This window comes from Lactuca saligna, chromosome 3 (assembly GCF_052625555.1).
Source record: "Lactuca saligna cultivar CGN05327 chromosome 3, ASM5262555v1, whole genome shotgun sequence".
Classification (NCBI taxonomy): domain Eukaryota; kingdom Viridiplantae; phylum Streptophyta; class Magnoliopsida; order Asterales; family Asteraceae; genus Lactuca; species Lactuca saligna.
In genome coordinates this window covers 193,682,894-193,690,870 of record NC_136419.1, presented here as the reverse complement: position 1 = coordinate 193,690,870, position 7,977 = coordinate 193,682,894, and positions in this window count along the sequence as shown.

The following is a 7,977-nucleotide window of genomic DNA, read 5'->3' as shown; positions in this document are numbered from 1 at the left end:
TTATGACATTTGTCACCCCATGCACGCTTGTCTAACTGTAGCTAGCAATTCAAGTGTGGGATAGTCAATTTCGAATAGATCTATTCACAAATCTCACGCTCTCCCTCCAAGAGACTCTGGTTATACTATGATAGGATTTAGCCCACATCCCGAAGGGTACAACTGAAGTGATGTCTCACAACCCTGTATTAACTATTGTGTCTTCTAGAGTAAAAAAAATTATAATTAAATAATTATTTAGTAATGTACTCTTGTTATCCGAAAGATAGTATTGTATTCCATAAACTAGTTGTACCATAGTTTATATGTTTGTTATGATGTACGATTCTTGAATTTATAAAACGGTGTATTGAAATCCAAAACTATACCTATTATAGTTTGCATATGTGTTAAGTGCTCGATTCGTGTATTGTTATGAAAAAACTATGCAATTATAGCTATGAGTTGAAAACTTCCCTTATGCTCTACATGTTACAAAAGGGATAAAATATCTAAATATTTTATAAAATGTGGTGATCTTTAGGTTGTATCAATGGCATAAGTTTTAATCATGTTGAAATTCTGTGTATAAAGTTCACAAAAACTATTTGTGTGTAACATCCAGATTTCCAGGTACCATATTTAAATTGTTTATTTTGAGTTATGAGGAGGGACTCGACAAGTTGACGCATAGACTCGTCGAGTAGGATCGCGATTTGCTGACTGGATTAATGAATGGACTCAACGAGTCGATGGGTGGACTCGACGAGTCCGTGCTGTGGGTAGAAACCCTAAATCCTCGGGTATGTGCCCTATTTAAGGGACCTTATGGCGCTCATTTGCATCTACCATTCCAGAGAGAGAAACCCTAGTGAGCTTGAGTGTGTGGTGTGAGAAGAAGGGCTATTTTGATGCTTATTGGTGTGGTTTTTGCAAAGAAGAAGGAGATTCCAGCAAAAGAAGGTCAATGGGGTTGCTATTCTGTGGTTTCAAGCAAGGAACTCAATCTTTGAGGTATTAAATCGATCATTTTCCTGTTTTGGTGTAGAACCCTCGAATCTAGGGTTTTCTCTACCCTTTATTGGCTTGGATAGGATGCTTATGATGTCCCTTTGAGTGTTAAGTACTGGATCTGGACCTTAAGAGGTCCAGAGAGCCCCAACTTTATGTTGTTCCATTAGAGATATGAACCTAGGTTGCCATTTTAGAAGCTATTTCACCAAAATGAGTCTTATATGTGTTGCATGGGTGTAAAGGTTGAACCTTTACGTAGTTATCGAGCTTTGGGAAGTCATATTTATAGGTTAGAAAAATAAATCTGACCTCAGAAGGTCATTTGAGTGTTTCCATGGAAGGAACTCGCCGAGTCCATAAGGGGACTCGACGACTCGAGTCGGGTCGCCCCACGATTCGTGTCCAATGGTAACCCATCGAGTGAAGGGTTAACTCTACGAGTCGAGTGAGGATTTATGAGGATTAAAAGGGCATGCATGGACTCGCCGAGTCACACGAGTGCACTCGATGAGTCTGGTCAAAGTTTGACCGTTAACTACAATTGACTTTCGTTGACTTTTAGGGTTTAGTCAACACTTGGACTTTTGGACCATTAGAAGGGTAAAATAGTCTTTTAGCCTTCTAAGAGGACATTGGAAGGGACTAGTCTAGCCTAGAGAGTCGTTATTTATTTGAGATCATTGCTTATGTGTTTAGGCGGGGCTAAGTCATTGTCACGAGGTTCAGGGAATACCAATCACGTGAGTTACTAGACAACATACGAGGCGAGTCTTCTCACTATACATTACCTAGAGTGGTAATTATGTGTGACCGAAAGGTCTTATGTGCTATGAAGAGTATGTGATATATGTTTATAGATGATATGTGATATGTATGTGTTATGTTATGTTATGAGCAGTATGTTATGGACCGGAAGGTTATCATGTTATGGATCGGAAGGTCAACTGTGTATGGACTAGAAGGTCAAAAGGGTATGGACCAGAAGGTCATTACGTGTAGGACCGAAAGGTCTACCAGGGTTGGGACGGAAGTCCCCTAAGACACATGGGCCGGAAGGTCCCATAGAGCTATGGCCTTGAGTGGCGTATGTGTTGTATGTGGTATTTTGGGGAACTCACTAAGCATTTATGCTTACAGTGTTATGTGTGATGTGTTTTAGGTACTAGCGAGGATCGCGGGAAAGCGCCGGCATGATCCGTACACACTGGCAGAGGATTTATTTTATGATCTTGGGATATGTTTTTATCATGATGACAATCGTTGAACATGAGATTTGAGAATATTGAATGATATTTTATGATGTTTGAAAAATGAAAAATTGTTTTGATTTTTACGTTGTTACAAGTTGGTATCAAAGCCTTGGTTTGAGGGATTCAGATACACCTTCGGGTGTATTTGAACTCAAACTGAGGATATGAAAAAGTTTTCCATAAAAGAAACAATTTTTCTAAAGAGTAAAGGAATTTGAAGAAAACGGAAAGAATCAGTGTCTACGATTAGCCAACACCCGAACGGTGATTTCCCAAAATCCCCTTACATTATGTGTTATGAGATATTATGTGATATGCTATGCATGCTAGAGTAGGCTAGGTATTCATATCTTGGACTAGAGTGGCCTGATTGTGATGCCTTAGCCTAGGACATTACTGCTACTAGGAGATACTTCGAGAATGAGTAAGTAGTAGTAAGGAGCTTATGAGAGGTCTACTGGAAAGTAGCCTATATGTGATAAGGAGTAGAGTACTTGTGATTTAGGATCCTAGGATGAGGACTTGGGGTGAATACTAATGCAGTATGGACGGTAGTATAGGCCCGTACTACTGAAAACATCGGACCAGTAAGCAGTCCAAGTAAGAATCCTTAGGGTACGAAGGAGCAAGAAGGGTTGAGTTATCGGGCGTGTGTATGCGCGAGCGAGTCTATAATATTTTTATGTTATATTTCAGAGACATCATGATTGGGACACGCCACAGACCAGAGACCAGCGACATGAGTGACGAGGAGCTTCGTCAGATGATCCACGATGAGGTGGCTGCGGCTATCCGCGCAGAGATACCAGAGATGTTTGGGTCTATCAAGACCACTCTGATTGAGACGTTTGACGAGAAATACGCAACGGTTACTGAGGCTACGGCTATTGTAGCTACTGTAGTTGTGGTTGCTGCTAGACCTCAAGGGGGTAACTCGTTGCTGTTCCAGGAGTTCAGCAACATGAAGCCATCGGAGTTTGATGAGACGCAGGATCCGATTGCTGAGATGAGATGGGTTTCTGATATCGAGGGATGCTTTTACACATGTTCGTGTCCGGAGCATCTGAGGGTACGGTTCGCACTGAACCAACTTCGCTTGGGAATGAAGGATTGGTGAAAATTTGTGACGACAAACTTTACTCGTGCAGAGATCTCAGAGGTGACCTCGGAGAGGTTCACCACCATGTTCAAAGACGAGTATGTTCCCTCGATGGAGAGGGAATGGTTGGCACTGGAGTTTTTGTCCCTCAAGTAGGGGATGGAGTCTGTGATGACAATCACACAGATGTTCCACGAGAGGATGTTGTTTTGCCCTGAGCACGTGTCGTCTGAGCAGGCACGCATGAGCTGGTATTTGAGCATTCTGAGGAGGGACATTCGGGAGTTCGTGGTGAACTCGACTTACCGGACATTTACTGAGCTCCGGGCAAATGCCCGGAAGAGGGAGATTGAGCTGGAGACTCAGGACAGGGAGGAGGCTGTGACATCCCCAAAATCTCGGCCAGAAAAGACCGATTTTCATTTATGCTTTTAAATATTTTCAGAGTAAATCCTTTTGATTTGAAAGAGTTGCGGAATTTGTTCCCAAAAACAAAACATGATAAAACAATGTTTACCAAAGCATTTCATAAAAGAAATGTATTTTTCATTATATAATCAAAACTCGGGGTGTCATGTTCCGATATAGACCAACAAGCATAAACGATAACATTACAAGTCATTCAACAAATATTTACATATACAGACTTGTAAACAAAACAACTTGATGGTTCATCCATCTTACGCCCTTGCGCCACTTCCTGTAATACAAATAAAACTGAGTGGGTCAGGCTTGGGAGCCTGGTGAGCATATAGGGTTTTCAACCCACAATAAATAATTAAATTAATTATTATCAACCAACAATAATCCAGTTACCCATTCCCGTTATTCTCACTTTACGTCCCTAAAATAACTAACACAAGGGACCTAATCTAAGAATATTTTCATCGGGGTGACAACACATGCTGCGCGGGTTCCTCAGCAATATAAGTCAAATAAGGCAACCATGAGGGGGATGGAATACAGCGAATGAACACTCAAGTTCATTAACACCTACAGGTTATGAGCCTGCTAGCGTTCCACTAGACTGTCTAGAAAAGTCCGTGGTCGTCATCTAAATTCCGCTAGATGACTGGATCAAAACAACAACGAGGCCTCTCATCTGTTTATTACACACCAACTATCTACCCATGTTCTACCCAACATATTAGTAGATAAAACATACATTTTTATACATATTTTCAAAACCTGTATAGCATGCTTGATCAATACATTGTCCATATAACAGATGAGGCACACACACATAACACGTATTTCATGTAGAAATAATCATATCTGTAAGATAGAAGAAAGTGAATATACATTCACACACATAACAACAAAATATACACATAACACGTATCTCATATAAAATACTTCATAGTTATACGTTATGAGAAAGTAACAACGCATTCACACGTATAAAAGACAATAAACTTAAGACCCTCGAACCATACTTGTATTATTATTGCGTTTATGAAAGGTAGTATACACTCACTTGATCAGAAGATGATCGGACAACACTACAGCTTGCAGAAGTCGTAATCCTCAGCAGATCTGGAAGATCTCTACGAAAATCGAACTTCTCGCGGGCAGAGCTTCGGCTTGGAAACCGCACTTCGCGGGATCTTCGGGATCTCGGGACTCGCTTCGGGACTCGGGAATGATACCGGGGCTTCGGGATATTTCTTGCACGAAAAACGATGCAAAAACGCGAGAAAACGGGAAGAAATGAGCAACTAAATCGGCTGCACTCGACTTCCTTTTATAGGGGCTGGATCTGCGATTTACGCGGGGCGTAATTCATGTACGCGGGGCGTAACGGGGATAAGGCCGGTGACTCCCCCCCATGGATAATATCAGCGAATTTTTATTTAAATTAAATACCGAATTTATTAAATAAACTTCAAAAATTCATATCTTCCTCATACGAACTCCGTTTTCGACACTCTTTATATCCACGCGTAGGTGAGACTACGATCTACAACTTTCGTTTAGACTCCGTTGGCTAATTTTGATTTTATTTTTTTATTATTTATTTTTAGTAGGCCTGGACCGGAAAACTCAGTTATAAAATCATAACTTCTTCATCCGACGTCCGTTTTCGCCTATCTTTTTATCGTTTTACTACAATTAATGAGATCTTCAATTCTCATTTAGATTGTTTCGGCTAAAAACCGCTCGGTCTCAAATCGAGCATTCGGGCTGCATACTGCTAAGTCGAAACTTCGAAAAATCATAACTTCCTCATATGAAGTCAGATTTGGGCGTTATTTTTATGCACGCTCATGGCTTGACGTACTCTACGACTTTCATTTAGATTGCTGAGGCTAAATATCGCTCTAACGTAAATCTCACTTTTTACGTTATCCAGCGTTGCCGGTTCTGTCGCGAAACTTTGACAGGTCATAACTTCCTCGTTATAACTCGGATTTCGGCATTCTTTATATCTCTGGAAACCTTGTTTCAACTACTACAACATTATCTAAAGATATCAAGTTTAATTTACACTTAAATTTTGACGCTTATTTTTATTCTTAATTAATCAAACCACATAATTAAGCAATTAAGCACAAAACACATAATACTCAAATAATACAATCTTATTATTTCAAAACGGGTTACAAAGGTTAACCTAGACCATTACATTGCTAAAAATGGCAAGCCTGGAAACACTGGCGTTACAATTCTCTCCACCTTAGAATGATTCCGTCCTCGGAATCACAAATCAACAAACAAATGCGGATAGCGACTCAACATGTCACTCTCCGTCTCCCAGGTGAGATTCGGCCCATTCGTGTGTTTCCATCGGACAAGCACTAACTCGACCATCTTGTGTCGCAACTTCTTAGTCTTTCGGTGAACAATTGCCTCTGGTTCTTCAATCAACCTTTTGTTCTCATCGATTCTCAACTCAGAAATTGGAATTATATCGGGAACTTCTCCCGTGAACTTCCTCAAATAACACACATGAAAAGTGTTGTGAATTCCATTCAGTTCTTCGGGTAATTCGAGCTTGTAAGCTTGGTTCCCAATCCTCTGAAGAACTTTAAACGGTCCAATAAACCTTGGACTCAACTTTCCCCTTTTACCAAATCTTATAAGTCCCTTCCACGGCGAGACTTCAAGCAAAACCGAATCTCCAACCTCAAAAGTCATCGGTCGTCGTTTCTTGTCAGCATAGCTCTTATGACGATCCTGAGCTGCTAACATTCTTTCCCTAATTATTTTCAACTTTTTCAGCAGTTTGATGAACCATCTCCGGTCCCATAAACTGCTTTTCCCCAGCCTCAAGCCAACAAGACGGCGTACGAAACTTTTGTCCATACAAAGCTTGGTAAGGTGCCATCTTAATGCTCGAGTGAAAACTATTGTTATAGGAAAATTCTACCAACGGTAAATGTTCATCCCAATTACCTAGGAATTCCAAGGTACATGCTCTCAGCATATCTTCAAGTGTTTGTATTGTTCTTTCACTCTGACCATCAGTCTGCGGATGGTAAGCTGTACTTAAACATAACTTGGTACCCATTTCCTCTTGTAGACTTTTCCAAAACCTTGAGGTGAAACGACTATCACGATCCGACACAATTGTTAGTGGAACACCGTGAAGTCTCACAATTTCCTTCACATAATAATTCGCAAGCTTTTCCATAGACCATTTCTCCCTGGCGGCTATGAAATGCACACTCTTAGTGAATCGATCAACGACCACCCAAATCATGTCGTGACCATTCTTTGTTCTGGGCAGTTTAGTGACAAAATCCATAGCAATGTCTTCCCACTTACCCATAGGCACAAGTAAAGGCTCTAAACTTCCATACGGTTTTTGATGTTGTGCCTTGACTCTCGCACAAGTCACACACTCGGCCACATACTTTGCAACATCAAGCTTCATCGTTGGCCACCAATAGTAGGGTTTCAGGTCCCTATACATTTTAGTGCTACCGGGATGAATCGAATACATGGTCTTGTGAGCTTCTTCCATCAGAAGATCTCTAATTCCTCCTGACTTAGGTACCCAAATACGATCTTGGAATACCTTCAGTCCATGACCGTTTGTACCAAACACCAACGTTTTACCCAAACGTTCCTCCTTTCGGTCATTTTTCTCAGAAGCTTCCTCTTGAGCTTTCTTTATACTTTCCACAATGGTCGAGACAACTTCAATTCTCAACACTCTTGGCCTTTCCTTTCAAGATTGACTTTCCGACTGAGAGCATCAGCAACAACATTAGCCTTACCGGGATGGTAAAGTATCTCACAGTCGTAGTCCTTGAGTAATTCCAGCCAGCGTCGTTTCCTCATATTCAATTCCTTCTAATTAAAGAGATATTGGAGACTCTTATGATCAGTGAAAAGTTTGCACTTTGTGCCATAGAGGTAATGCCTCCATATTTTCAGAGCGAAAACTACCGCTGCCAACTCCAAATCATGAGTCGGGTAATTCTTTTCATGCTCCTTCAGCTGTCGAGACGTATATGCTATCACCTTTTCTCTTTGGGTCAAAACACAACCCAATCCAACCCCAGACGCATCGCTATAAACGGCGAAGTTTTCAACTCCATCGGGTAGAGAAAGTATCGGTGCCTTGCATAGCTTCTTCTTTAGCTTCTCGAATGCTTCTTTATGCTTCTCACTCCAAGCATAAGTAGC